This window comes from Oryctolagus cuniculus, chromosome 9 (assembly GCF_964237555.1).
Source record: "Oryctolagus cuniculus chromosome 9, mOryCun1.1, whole genome shotgun sequence".
Classification (NCBI taxonomy): domain Eukaryota; kingdom Metazoa; phylum Chordata; class Mammalia; order Lagomorpha; family Leporidae; genus Oryctolagus; species Oryctolagus cuniculus.
This window is the reverse complement of record NC_091440.1, coordinates 72,122,665-72,138,335: the sequence shown is the minus strand read 5'-3', so window position 1 is coordinate 72,138,335 and position 15,671 is coordinate 72,122,665. Positions and strand designations below refer to the sequence as shown.

Below are 15,671 nucleotides of genomic sequence, written 5' to 3'. Positions count from 1 at the left end.
GAGGGAGTGGGAAAGGGGGGGGATTGTGGGTGGGAGGGACGTTATGGGGGGGAAGCCATTGTAATCCATAAGCTGTACTTTGGAAATTTATATTCATTAATAAAAGTTAAAAAAAAGAACAACAGAAATGAAACAACAGACATTTCCTACTGGTATACATCACAAAAGTGGCTCTAGGCAAAGACAACAATAATGACAACATAGGAAAACTTTTTCATAATGAATTCATCCTAAGTAAGTGAACTGCCAGCTGGAATTTTCTACATTGCTTAGGACCTCACCAGAGATAACCACAACCTTCCAGTTATGTTTTGTGCACCATACTTACTGGATGCTTAAGGGTACAGAGTTCATACAGAATGCATCCTAAGGACCAGATGTCACTGGAAACGTAGAGGAAGCAACATATCAGTAAGTAGGTTATGAGTTATTACACAAAAACAGATGCATTTTTGAATTAAAAAATGAAAAATTATCCTACTTTTAGTAAGAATAGGCATAAGTAATTCCTAGGTATTTAAAGAAGACACATAGTAATTTTGGTTTAATACTTAGGTACTAAGAATAATGGTCACAATAAAACTCTTTGCTCCCCAACTTGCACCACTCCCAATCAGGGTGGTTCAGATACCATTTCAACAGCCTTAGGGAATTCAGCGGCAAAAGGAAGGAGTATCTGTGAACTGAGACTGTCAGAGCTGGAGGAAGGACTTAGAGGATGTCCAGTACAGCTTCCACCAGACCGCCACGTGCATGGCAGCCGGCCTAAGAGGGCAGCTCCTGGTAGACGGCTCTCTGCCATACACGGCATAGTCCGTTGCCCTGCTGGAGGGCCTAAGGTAGCACCTCCTGCCTCACAGCAGCCAAATGTGTCCTCTGGCAACATTCTCCAGGCCTAGAGTCAGCTCATGCTCCAAGAGAAGGAGAACAAGACCACTCGTTCTTCCACAAAACAGCTCTTCAAACTCACCAGAGTCCTATGGGTGGTCCTGTGCCCGACTGCCTCATGCCAAGCATCTCAGTTCTCCTCCAGCAGCCTCACTGCCCAGTTGTCATCCTCCAGGCTTTTTCTCAATGACACTCTTGTTATTATTATTTTTAAGATGTATTTATTCATTTGAAAGGCAGAGTTACAGAGAGAGAGAGAGAGAGACAGAGACAGACAGAGATCTTCCACCCGCTGGTTCACTCCCCAAATGCCTGTAGCAGCCAGGGCTGGGACAGGCTGAAGCCAGGAGCCAGGAACTTCCTCCTGGTTTCCCATGTGGATAGCAGGGGCTCAAGAAATTAGGCTGTCAGCAGCTGTCTTCCCCAGCACAGGAAGCTGGATCGGAAGTAAAGCACTCAGGATTCAGAAATGGGATGCTGACGTCATCAGCTGCAGCTCAACCTACTGCACCACAACGCCACTGGGACATTCCTTTTATTTTATGTTTTATTTTAACTAATTGTTTCCCTCGATTTTACTTTTTTAAAATTTCAAGCCTACAGGAGTTACAAATGCCCACATGCTCTCAGTCAGGCTCCCCAATGGTTAACATCTGCCACACTTGCATGCTATCTCCCTCTATGTATCTCTGAACCCCTGGAGAAAAGGCTGCAGATATCAAACACTCACCCCAAACACTCCAGCATGTACCTCCCAAGAGCAAGGACACACTCTCCCTCATAAACACAGCACCATTATCACCCGCAAGCAGAGAACTCAATTATATAGTCTAGTATTTAGTCCAAACTCCAGTCTCCCAATAAATCCCTTGAGGGGTGTTTTGCTCCCAAAGTAGTCAATTCTACTTTGAAACGAACCTATTTAGTATAGATTGTGTACCCTTTTCAGAAAGCCACTTGTTAGAAAGTAATAAGAGCTTTCAGGTGCTTCTGTCTCTAGGAGTCCATGCCAAAAATACAATATAAGACAATGACATTTTTATGCACAAACAATAAGTTAATCGCAGCATGTTTACAATTCAAAAAACTGGAAACACAAGCGCAAGGACAGAGGAGAAGTTAAGTCAACTTTAGGAAGAGCCATAAAGTAAAATATTTGAAGCCTTGATAAATATTTAGGAATTTTGAATGTGTGGGGAAATTAATGTAAGGTAAAGTGAAAAAAAATCAGGATATCAAGTTGTGTAGAGAATATACCAATTAGTACTATGGAGAGAAAGGGGAAAACCCCACCAAAAGATTCTTAGTAGTAGTTGTGGAAAGCGGGTGGTTTCCATTTCCTTCTATGTCCAATCCTTTCTGCCTACTCATACCCACAACAGGCACATAGAACTTGTAATCAGAAAAAATACGGTTCTACTTTTTAAATATTTATTTATTTGAAAGGCAGAATAAGAGAGAGAGAGAGAGATCTTCCATGCACTGGTTCACGCCCCAAATGCCCACAACTGTGGGCTAGGCTGAAGCTCGGAGCCTGGAGCCAGGAACTCCACATGGGTCTCACAGATGGGCAGCAGGGACTCAAGTACTGGGGCCATCATCTACTGCTTTCCCACATTGCATTAGCTGAATTGGAAGCAGAGTAGCCAAGACTTGAACCAGGCACTCTGATATTGTATGCAAGCAGTAGCCTCACCCACTGTGCCACAACACCCACCACAGTCTTAAATCATAAGGCCCTCAGATGAACTTTCAGCAATCAACTAACTTACCAACCAGGTGATTATTACCTAGTCCTGTAAATGTTAACTCAATGACATGATGTAGGGGTCCCCAAATGTTGCTGCATATTGGAATCTCTTGACAAATTGGTCATCTTGAAAAATTGCTGATGCTTGATTTCCATCCTCTGATATTCTAATTTAATTGACATGGATGCAACCAGGACTTTGGGATTTTTTAAAGTGGGAGTAGGACTGGCATTGTGGTGCAGCGTTAAGCTGCTGCTTGCAAAACCAGCATCCCACACTGGAGGGCCAGTTTGAGTACTGGTTGTTCCACATCTGATCCCACTTCCAGATGATGCAGGTACACAGCCCCAGTATTTGCACCCCTGCCATACATATGAGAGACCAGGATGGAGCTCCTGGCTCCTGTTTTTGTGTCTGGTTGGTTGGTTGGTTGGTTTTAAGATTTATTTACTTATTTATTTGAAAGGCTGAGTTACAGAGAGGCAGAGGCAGAGAGAGAGAGGGCTTTCATCACTGGTTCACTCCCCCAACAGCCACAACAGCCAGAGCTGGGCCAGTCTGAAGCCAGGAGCCGGGAGCTTCCTCTGGGTCTCTCACCTGGGTGCAGGGGCCAAGGACCTGGGCCATCTTCTACAGCTTTCCTAGATCATAGCAGAGAGCTGGATCGGAAGAGGAGCAGCCCCATATGGGATTCTGGCACAGCAGGCAGTGGCTTTTACCGGCTACACCAATGTTCCGGTCCCCTGGCTCCTGATTTTAGCCTGGCTCAGACCAGGCTGTTTCAGCCATTCAGAGAGTGAACCAGCAGAGGGAAGATCTATATTTCACTATCTCTCTGCCTCTCAAACAATAAAAATAAATACATTAAAAAAATTTTTAAAGTGGGGGCAGCAGACTGGCACTATGGCATAGAAAGTTAAGCCTCTGCCTGCGGTGCCAGCATCCCATATGGTCACCAGTCTGAGTCCTGGCTGCTCCACTTCCAATCCAGCTTTCTGGGAGTGCATCTGGGAAAGCAGTGGAAGATGGCCTAGGCACATGGAGCCCTGCACCCACATGGAAGACTCAGAAGCTCCAGGCTCCTGGCTTCAGCCTGGCCCAGCCCTAGCCATTGTAGACACTTGGGGAGTGAACCAGTAGATAGAAGATCTCTCTCTCTCTGACTCTGCCTTTCAAATTAATAAATAAATCTTTTTAAAAGAATAATAAATAAATAAAGTTGGAGAAGCAAAGTATGGGAACCAGTAATATAATTCATACTATTTTTAGAAATAACTAACCTTTCTTCTGGCATTTATAATGAGCTCTTCTCAGCTCTGATTAAAACAGAAAACTATAACATTCGTCTAGAAGCCAGAGAATATGGATTCCACAGTGCTTTCAGACACATCTTTTAAAAACCAAGATGCTCTGTGTATCTGCTTTACAGTGGCGCTAACTCTAGTGTCCTGCACAGGTCACCAAATGGTCACCCTTGCACAAAATAAGTCCACTGCTTACCTTTTATTGTTGTAAGGCAAGTTCTCCCAAATTTCTGGAGGCACGTAATAACTTGTTCCCACATATGTACAAGCAAACGCCATGGGACTAAAACCAAAAACGGCAAAGAGTGACCACAGAGAATTCCTGAAAATGCAGCATGTTTTGATTACTGTCACAGCATGACAACAGCAGTACGTACTCAGAGAGAAGATGGGCAGATCCAAAATCTCCCAATTTTACTTTTCCATTTTGGGTGAGAAAGACATTCTGTATGAAACAAGAAGAACTCAGGTTACATCTTCCTTCATGCAGACACAAGGCCAAGGTCTCCAGAGGCTGACATCAGAGACCAAGGGTAGAAACGCTGGCGTGGAATGCAATATGCCCTCCTGCCAGCTACACAGCCCCCTACCTGGGAGCTCCAGGTGACGGCTTTGAAACTGAACAAGCTTTGGGTGAGTCAGCAGACCTGACTGAACAGGAACCTGTGTCAGGGTGACCCCACATGGCAGGACTGGGTGTCAGCTACTTCCTTTTCTTTTCTAAAAGATTTATTCATTTATTTGAAAGTCAGAATTACACAGAGAGGTAGACTGAGAGAGAGAGACAGAGAGAGAGAGAGAAAGAGAGAGAAAGGTCTTCCATCTGCTGGTTCACCCCCCAATTGGCCACAATGGCTGGAGCTGCGCTGATCTGAAGCCAGGAGCCAGGAGCCAGGAGCTTCTTCCAGGTTTCTCACGTGGGAACAGGGGCCCAACAACTTCAGCCATCTAATACTGCTTTCCCAGGCCATAGCAGAGAGCTGGATTGGAAGTGGAGCAGCCAAGACTTGAACTGGCGCCCATATGGGATGCTGGTACTGCAGGAGGCAGCTTTACCCACTATGCCACAGTGCTGGCCCCTCAACTACTTTCCATCTGAGAACATATGTTCTAGGAATGGGGCCCGAAAAGGCTGAGAACATATTAGCATACACTTCCAAAGTGACTCTAGTGGCTTCTTCTCATTTCACTAATTTGGTTAATATTAAGTCAAAGGGTACAAAGCTTCAGTTTGAAGGAACGAATAGTTCAGATCAGGTGTATGGCTTGCTAATGACAGTTCATAATAACATACAATATGCTTGAACACTGCTAAGCGAATACATCCAAAAGGTTCTCACCACAAAAAAGGATAAGTATGCAAGGTGATGGGTATGTTAATTAGTTTGATTTCATCATTTCACAAGGTATACATACATTAAAAAAAGAAATACCTCATAACTATATACAATTTTATATCTTAATGCATGGTATCTTTATACATTTTTATCTTAATAAAGCTGGGAAGATTTTTTTAACTAAATAAAAGTAAATAAATAAATATTAGGCTGAAAAATATTTTTCAACTAAACAGAAATGTCCCAAAAGGAAATAAGGTAACAGAAAACAAAAGACTGAATGATACAGCTTTGGGTTTTCTTTAAGCTCCAAAAATATAGTCCACTCACCTTGGATTTGATATCTCTGTGTAGCACCCGTTTCTTGTGAATGGATTTACTCCAAAGCCCATTTGTGTGAACGAATTAGGTATCTGTAAGGAAAAAGATGCAAAATCCACAAACACGTAGTAACGGGTAAACGCTAACCCCAAATTCCAAAGAACCATTTCTAGGATGCAGCTGCCCAGGGTTTTACACAACGTGAGCACAAAACTCCTGCACTCATCTTAGTTCAATTAAAATTCAGTGTTGTCTGAAGAAATTCAGAAAAGCTGTGATCCCCATGCCTATTTCATGTATGATTCAAATGGCAATTTGGTTTATTTTTTTAAAGCATTAGTGGTTGTATTATTCACTGATTTACTTTCATTTGAAAGGCAGAGAGATAGAGATAGTCGGAAAGAGGAGAGAGATCTTTCATCTCCTGGTTCACTCCCAAATACCCGCAACTGGGGCTGAGCCAGGCTGAAGCGAGGAGCCTGGAACTTCATCCAGGTCTCCCATGTGTGAAGCAGAGACCCAAGTACTTGAGCCATCAGCTGCTGACTGGAGCTTCCTGTCAATGCACACCTTGGGAGATCGTGGTGATGGCTCAAGTAATTGGGTTTCTGCTACCCATGTGGAAGACCTGGACTGTGCACCTGGCCCCCAGTTTTGGTCCAGCTCAGTCCTGGCCATTGTGAGCATTTGAGATGTGAACCAGAAGATGAAACGTTGTGTCAGTCTCTGCCTCTGAAATAATAAAAATTTCTCTGCCTCTCAAATAATAAATGAAAATTAAAATTTCAGTACAATAAAATTAAGACTGAAATATCTACAATAAAGTACAATGAGTAACACAATTTTCAAAATCTTGTAAACTTGAAAATTTTATTCTTTTATATTTTATAACCATCATATTGATTTTACTTTCTAAAATATTTTGGGCAGCCGCATCCTTAGGATACCATTCAGTAACATTAGCATAGAAATCAGTTGTTGGGGTGTCTCTAGGAAAGATGGTTGAGCCACTGCCTGCAGTTCCAGCATCCCAAATGCATACCTGTTCAAATCCCAGCTGCTCCACTTCTGATTCAGTTCCCTGTTAATGCTCCTGGGAAAGCAATGGAAGATGGACTATATGCTGGGGCCTCTGCACCCATGTGGGAGACTGGGGTGATGCTCCTGACTCCTGGGTCCTGGGCCCTGGGTCCTGGCTGCAGCCTGGGTCAGCCCTGGATTTTGCAGCCATCTGGGATGTGAACCAGCAGATGAAAGATTCTCTCTGTAACTCTGCCTTTCAAATAAATAGCTCTTAGAAAAATCAGTAAGTCAGTCTCTTACCGTATCTTCAGGAAATAACTTTCCCTTTTGCTGTTTAATCTTTTGCATTAGATACCCTCCATCACAATATTCCATCACAATATATAGATGTCCTCCAGCTAAAATAGATATAAGTGTCTTTAGGAAAGTTGCAGTGCCATAAAGAAATTCAGAAATGCACAGATGTATGGGAGTTCATACTCACCTTCAAATGATTCTTTGAAGGCAACAATATTGGGGTGTTTCATTTTGGCTAACAGAACAGCCTCCTTCCTAAACTTCTGTGTTTCAGAAAGACTAGAAAAAGATTTTAAACCATAAATTTATATTGCATTTTATTTTTAAAGACTTATTTATTGAAAAGTGGCATAGCAGAGAAGTATCTTCCATCCATTGGTTCACTTCCAGAATGGACACAACTCTGGCTGGGCTAGGCTGAAGCCATGGGCAGTAGGAACTCAACTACTTGAGCCTTCATCCACAGCTTCTCAGGCACACTAGTAGAGAGCTGGACTGAAAGCAGAGCAGCTGGGACTTGATCTGGCAATCCGTTATGGGATGTCAGCATCCCAAGTGGCAGCTTAACCTGCTGTGCCATAATACCCACCCCTAATACTGTACTTAAAATAGCATCACATCCAGCTCCCAGATAATGCACCTGGGAAAGCATCAGAAGATGGCCCGAGTATTTGGGCCCCTGCACCCATGCAGGAGACTTGGAAGAAGCTCTGGGCTCCTGGCTTTGGCCTGGCTCTAGCCCAGTCCCAGCTGTTGCAGCCATTTGTGGAGTGAACCAGCAGATGGAAGATTCTTCTCTCTCTCTCTCTCTCTCTCTCTTCTCTATCTTTCAAATAAATAAAACAATAAATCTTTAAAAGCACAATAATTTAAAACATTTAATTATATTATTTAACATTAGTTTAAGTATACTAATATGTAATCATATGAATATTAGTGTTTTAATCTTATATTTTAGAAAGCATTATAATAATATTTATATAGGTTGAATATATTTCAATGTTAGATGCAGTACTGTAACATTGCACTCAAACCCAATTTAAGTTTTTCAAACTTGCTCAAAAAACAACTATGGCTATATTTTGCATACTGGAGCTGACCATTTTATTATACTATTATGTTCTTTTTCCTTTTCTTACATGTACAGAGTGGAAATAGTTTTTTCTTCTCCTGTAAACTAGTTTTAATATCCACCTAAGTGTCACCGACTTGGAGGGCCAGTATTCCATCAAGAACAGGGCATCCTAAAAGAGAAATCAATGATTTCATGTTTTGACCACTTGTAACATTTTACTGGTCCGTGGCCAAGATAAAAAAAGTAATAATACATTACTGCATCAAAGATGGACAAAGATGATACGCAAAATAAGTATCCAAAGCCGTTTGTCTATAACTTACTGAGGATTAAATCTAGAATACATGGCCTTCCAATCCAGAAATTGCCACTGATTATGTACTAGCACAGGGTTCCTGCAGCAGCAGCAACAGCATCAACTGGGGACTTGTCAAAAATGCAGGTTCATAGGCGCCCCCAGACCTACTCAATCAGAACTTCACGGGGAGGCACAGCAATCTGTATTTTAACAAGTCCTCCAGACGATTAAGTGTCACTGAACACAGTCAAGAATTCAGTGGTGCGGGGTGGGCATTTGGCACACCAGTTAAGATGCCATCTGGGATGCCTGCATCCCATATCAAAGTGCCTGGGTTCAAGTTCCTGCTCTATTTCTGATCTAGCTTCCTTCTAATGCACCTGGGAAGCCAGTGGAAGATGGCCCAAGTGCTTAGGTCCTTCCCACCCATGCTGTAGACCCAGATGGTGTTACTGGCTCCTGGCTTCGGCTTAGCTCAACTCTGGCTGTTGCAAGCATTTGGGGAATGAACCAGCAAATGGAAGATCTCTCATTATGTCTGCTTCTCTCTTTCTCTCTGTTAGTCTGCCTTTTCGACAAATAAAGAAATCCTTCAAAAAACCAAAATATTGTTAAACAGGCTCCATAGCATGTATTGTATAGTACATGGTAATGAAGTCTAGAGGGAAATGAAACCTGTACATGGATCTGGATCGAGATGGTCAGTTCCCTGATTCTAAGAGTGAGTAGCCTACATCTTTGCTCTTCATATTTTTATGTCCCGTTCTCATTAATACTGCACCTGAACTGCATTTGGCAAAGATCTGCTACACTGTTAGGTATACACGATTGGAAATTAACTGCTGATTACACACTGGGATAAAATAAACAATAATCACTATCTGAACATGGGCTAATTTTTTTCCCTTTCCTAATTGCAGTGTCCTAAGAGCCACATAAACTATATCAAGCTCTTATAAAGCCAATGAATAAACAGATTACATCGTTTGCATGGAGGAGAAATTCCTCATTAAGCATCAAGAACTTATTGTCTTATACAGACTGCAAGTGCATGCTCACTATGACTTATTTTCTTTAGCAGTGACCTTGGGGAGCCTTATTTCCTTCATTGCAAACAGCTGATTACTGCTTTCCTGCTGCACGAGCCAAAGGAGCCCTCACCAATCACCCTCTGGACTGTGTAGTCACCCATGCTGGGTTCCTGCACAGCTGGGCTCCACCCATGCAGTCCCCAAGGGCTCTTCAAATCTACCTTCAAAAACAGAAACATCTGAGAAGTACATTCACTTTCAAAAGGCATAATTCATCCTGTTGAGGCTAAAAATGATATCCCCCAAATGTGGTGTTTTTTGGCATGCTGAGAAGTTTGATCAAAAGAAAATTAAAAAGTCTTAAAAGCAGGCTCAGAGTCAATGTCCCTCTAACCTTGTCTTCCCCCTTCAAGAGCAAGGAGATGCCACCTGCAAAGTGCCTTTATCTGCCTAAAGTTTGGACAAGCTAAAGAATATACAAATGACCTCTGTCTCTTCCCCTATACTTCCCTTAAGTAGGCTCACATCCCAAGAAAAGACTGAATTCTGCCAATACACCTGGATAATTTTTTTTTTTTGGCAAGCCATTGTCTGTGTTTCAGTCCCAGATGCATCGCTAACGCATTGTCTCTGCTGCAGGCAAAACAGATTTTGTCCCATGCTAATTATGCCCTCCAAGCCCACAGAGTTCCTCTAAAAATCATTCACAATTTCCCTTATACTCCCCTTTTCTCCCTCACCTACAGAAAAAGGGGTAAAGATGTGTCAGGACCATGTTGGGTTTGTGGGTAATCACACACCTGTGATCCCAACCCTGCCCCAGGCACATTAATAAATGTGTATAACTTCTTTCCTCTTTAATCTATTGTCACTTCATTTGGGCAAAGCTCTAGAAGACAGGGGAAATTTCTCTTCACCCCTACAAGCTAAAGTAGCTCTAATCATCACAATATGGCACAGCTTATTCCTTTGAAAGGGATCAGTTTGCCACAAGCATTCCACTTTGGCACAAGAATTGCTTGGAGCTGAAAGCAATTTGTTCTTTATCCTTTTCACTTTCATTTAAATACAAACATCCCCCTAGGTAATGGCAATAACCTTTGTAAATGTGTTTTTCCCTCCAGTACCAGGAATACATTTGTTACCAACAGGGAAGGCATCAATTTAAGTTTACATTATAAACCTTTATCTTCTGTTATCTAAATAATCTTTATCCTCTGTTGTTTCTTTATCCTCTGTTGTTTCTTCCACATATTTACCCTCTTGCTCTTCACTTTAGAAGCCTCTGTCCTTGATCTAGCTACTGTTCCCTAATTTATCACAGAGTTAGTTAAAATGTAAGTATCTTGGTTTAACATTTCACAATTTGGAGATGTAGTAGACTTTTTCTCCCATCTATCTCTTTTTGTCAGTTTAATTTTCAGGGCCTCAAGCACTGAATCTAAGAAGACACAGAAAAAAGTTTCCCTCCCTACATTATTCACTCAACAGGCAGACACCGAGCCCCAACTCTGAGTCAGAAGTTGGAATCCTGAACAAATCTCTCTTGGTCTCTGGCATCAGGGATGTCCCATGCAGAGGTGGCCATAAACCTCAACAAATGTGGAGGGCAAGTCTTCCAAGAAGAGCATGCCGGTTTATAGCAGAAATATCCAAAGCAGTGGGCAAACGTATACTTAAACTAGAGCCTGAAGGATAAGTGGAAGTTGGCCAAAGAGGAGGGAAAGCGCGATCAAGGCGGAGGGAATGGCACATTGCAGAGCAAAAGGGATTACGTTCAAAGAATTCAAGAAGACTGTAAGGGGCTACAGTGACAGGGCCTTATCTGAAGTCCATTACAAGGCACAGTTAGATGGCTGGATTTTGTCCTCAGGGTAATTAATAGGCTGTCCCTGCAGTGTTTTTTTTTTTTTTTTTTACAGGCAGAGTGGACAGTGAGAGAGAGAGAGACAGAGAGAAAGGTCTTCCTTTGCCGTTGGTTCACCCTCCAATGGCCGCCGCGACCATCCTCCACTGCACTCCCTGGCCACGGCAGAGAGCTGGCCTGGAAGAGGGGCAACTGGGACAGAATCCGGCACCCCAACCGGGACTAGAACCCTGTGTGCCAGCACCGCCATGCTGAGGATTAGCCTCGTGAGTTGCGGCGCCGGCCCTGCAGGGTTTTAACCAGGAGGGCAATACAGTCCTCACACAAATGTATTAGAAAAATCACCCACACAGACGGCAGAGTGAGCAGAGCAGAGGGTGGAGGCACGGAGGGGCCAGATCAGAGGCTCCATGAGTAGACAAAGCAGGAAAATGATGGTGCAATGAAGTAGGTGGTGCCAGTGGGGAAGAAGAAACTGGGAAGGAAGAAGTGGCAACAATTGACACATTTTTGCTACAGATTTCTGGAGGACAGGAAGGGAGGAGGAGGCACCATGGACTCCCAGATTTCTGGCATAAACTGGATGAATGGTGATGATATTCCTAGAGAGAAAAAAGCATAATCAATGGTGGTGTGTCTAGCTTTTTCTTTGATTTTTCTGGTGGTAGGAGCATGGCAGAGGTGGGGCAGAATATGGGAGAAAGGAAAAATCCATTCCATTTTCGACAGGCTGAGCTAGAGGAGCCTGCAACTGGAATGAGTTGTGAAACACACTGACTTCAGACTGCCCAATACATATGAGAGTGTGTGCAAAATGTAAAATGAGATGTAAGATTCCCAGAGCCTTGCCTGGTACACAGGTCTTTAATAAATGGCAGCTATGTTCATTATTAAGACCTTAGAAAGAGCATGCATTTTTTTTATTATTTAAAAAAAAACACGCTTTATTTTTCCAAAAGCTCATGCTGGTTTTTTTTTTAATCTCATAAAGAGAATGACCAATAAAGCAAAAATCACAACCCAAAACCTACAATATTGTGAGGTATAAAACTTCAAGTTTATATTTGTTAAGTCACAACATTATCAGGAAAATCTAGAAATCATTTCTACATCGAATCAGATGCATTGTCATTGCTCTGAAACAATGCTAATCATATCGAAGGAAAACGTCTACCTGTACAATGCACCCTGTATCGAGTTCGAGTGAGCAGCCCATATAGCTAAGTTTAATGGATACAGTACTCAGTGCTAGCACTTAACCAGTTCTGTGACCCTGGGCAAGTGTGGAAAGCCAAATAATACTCTCCCCTCTATCCCACCACCTTCCCAAACTTCTCCCTTCAACTGCCTGCAACCTGTGCATTGGTTCTTCTGTATGGCAAAAGGGAATTAGATTGCAGATGGAAGTAAGGTTGGTAATTGTCTGACTTTTAAATAGGGAGCTGGGGCCAGCACTTTGTGCATCTGCTAAGTGGCCATGTAGGACTCCTGCCTCCCACATTTCCAATTCCAGCTCACTGCTAGTGTAGACGCCGGGAGGCAGCAGATGATGGCCCAAGTACTTGGGTCTTTGCCACCATGGGAAACCTGGATTCCAACAGTTCTGGGCATTTGAGGAGAGAACCAGCAGATGCAAGACCTACCTCCTATAAGTAAATAAAATAAAAAAAACATAGGGGGTTGATCTTGGGTTAGCCAAGAGCCAAGAGGGCCCAATGTAATCCCGAGTGTCCTTTCAAGTGGAAGAGGGAGGCAAGAGAGGAGGCCAGAGTCACAGAGGGATTTGAAGATGGAGGAAGGGGCCAGGAACCAGGGAATGCAGGTGGCCTCAAGAAGCTGGAAAAGGGACCCACATTGCCCCCTAGAGCTCCCAGGAGAAAGTAGCTCTTTTGATGCTGTCATTTTAACCCCATGAGAGCTCTTACAGATTCGCCCTCCACAACTGTAAGCACTTGACTTGTGATAAGGTATTACAGCTGCTATAGGAAGCTGGCACAGCAAGTAACCAAGCTGTGTGAAAATGTAGTATTTACTTCAAAGGCTGATCCAGAACCTGTCTGGTATACTCTGATATATCAATTACTCTGTAGTTGAGTGATAGCCCTAAGGACCCTGGAGTATACTGTTGCAAATGGCTAACATTTGCAACACCTGCAGAGTGCTCTTTGTATTCAACTTTGAGACTGTTTTCAATGCAAAACAAACAGCAAAAAGTACTGCACTTGCCTGTATGCAGAACACTGCTACAGCGGACACTGCTATGGACTAACGCTCCTCAGGAGTGAGCTGCCTGCACAGACCTAGCCATTCTCTATTAGTGACAGCATCAGCGGAGAAGGTGATAAGAGGGCCTGACTGTTCTCTTTCCCACTTAGTGCTGATGGTCACGAGAGAGACTCCTTCCCTTGTTCCACTGTGTACTAGTCTGCTCCAGCTGCTGAAGCAGCTTCCCACAGACTGGGTGGGAGGAACAGAAATGCATTGTGTGGTGGGTCCAGAGGCTTGAAGTTCAGGATCAAGGTGTTGGTAGTCTTGGATCCCTCTAAGGACTTGGAAGGAAAGGTCTCTTCCAGGCCTCTCTGCTTCCCTTTAGATGGCTGTCTTCTCACTGGGTCTCTTCACATCTTCCTTCTGTGGGTGCCCTCTCTGGGTCTAAATTCCTCTTTTTTATTTTTTTTTCTTTAAAAGTTCAGCTTTAATGACAAACATCTATTACATCAGCCTCTCCACAAAATAAGTTAGATGTGAGTACCCAATTTCCCACAGGAGGTACCACAGCTCCTCTTCAATACCCTGCACTCAAGGCGCTGGGCCTGTGGGTATTGCCCTGTGATGTACACATGGAAGCAATAACGTAAGTCGCTGACGTACATGGCTCCTGCACACTGCTACTCTTCAAGGCTGGGATATTCTTGATGATCTGCTGCACCAAGATAGCATTGGTCAACACGTGGGTCTGAGGGGAGCATGCTGAAGCGGCAGGCGAAGCAGCTGGCCCACCACAGGCAGCTCCTCAGGCCCAACCCTGTTCACCCACAGGCTCTGCATCAACCTGTGGACTCGAGGAGAAGAGCCAAGGCAGAGACGCGGGCCCCCAGAGCTTGTCCCTCTTCCTTAGATGCTCTGCTTCCCCTTTCTCTAGAGAAGACTGTAGCAACAAGAAGCCAGAAATGGCAGTAGAGTCTCACCAACTACACAAGTATGCTCCAGGAGCCTACAGATAACACCAGAAACACAGTCGGCCACGCTGTCAGGAATTACAGTCAAACCAACCTAGTGCCTAGCTTACTGGCACTTTGCAGGATGTCAAAGCTCTGACCTGGGACAGGGATAACCAATAAGCTGTGACAAACTGCCTCTGTCACATGCCAGTGGTATAAAAGTTGACCCAAATCCATAAGGTAGAGCAGCACAGGGGAAAGCTGGGTCTGGGTGACATGAGGAACTCCTCCAGGCCCTGAAGCCAACTCAACTCCTCTTTCAAAAATCCTGCAAGTGTGGAAAAGAAGAAGCTGACATTGTTCACACCATTGATCAACCAGTCATTAACTTCCATCCAGAAAATGATGATCTCATGTGCAGTATCCCGATAAGCATAGCAACCAAGCTTGAACTGAGTCTTCCCATAATACAGCAACGACTTAACTGAGAAAGCAGATCAGCAGGCAGACTGGGTGGAAAATGTACAAGCTGAACCAAATGTTGCTGAGGCTCTGCAGGGAGAACCACCACAGTGCCTTCCTGTGGATCATAGATTCGGAGAGCAGTAGCTTGTAAACTTTTTAGTAATTCTTTATTTGCTCCTGCTGCAGTAGTATGAATGATATCTCTAAGCTATGCAGAAAGCTCAGGGTTTCAGGAGCCAAGATGAGCAAGCTGCAATGGTAAACCAGCCAGCCAACATGAAAACACTTTACTACGGTATCTGAATCTTGTAAGACCGTATCTCTTCCTTTTGATAGATTTTACTGAAAAACTTCAGCAATGAAGTTTGAACTGGAAGGATAAGGCCCCTCTGCTGATAAAAGGTATACACTGCCTTAATCAGAGTCTCAGTAGCCTCTCTGCTGTGTTGTATCTACACTAACCTCCATGACACTCCAAGCAATCTGTTCAGTTGCTTACTATTCTGCCTAGAGTCATCTTCAAGGGTCTGTCACAAATCTTCTGATCATTTCTATCCAACTGGAAGCTTTCTGCAAAGTTGAGGCATTTGCCAAGGAGACCATGATATCAGACAGTGCTAAATTCAGTAAGAGAGGCCGGTGCTGTGGCTCACTAGGCTAATCCTCTGCCTGCAGTGCCAGCACCCTGGGTTCTAGTCCTGGTCAGGGTGCCGGATTCTGTCCTGGTTGCTCCTCTTCCAGTCCAACTCTGCTGTGGCCTGGGAAGGCATTGTAGGATGGCCCAGGTGCTTGAGCCCTGCACCCACATGGGAGACCAGGAGGAAGCACCTGGCTCCTGGCTTCGGATTGGCGC

The 15,671-nt window shown here is 43.8% G+C and overlaps 2 pseudogenes; both read right to left on the bottom strand.

Annotated features, from left to right (window-relative positions):
* Window positions 1–7,194, bottom strand: part of LOC138843812 (serine/threonine-protein kinase Nek3-like) — a 91,740-nt pseudogene extending 84,546 nt beyond the window's left edge.
* LOC138843644 (testis-expressed protein 10 pseudogene) lies at window positions 6,979–15,466 on the bottom strand (annotated as a pseudogene).
* Window positions 15,467–15,671: the final 205 nt, after the last annotated feature.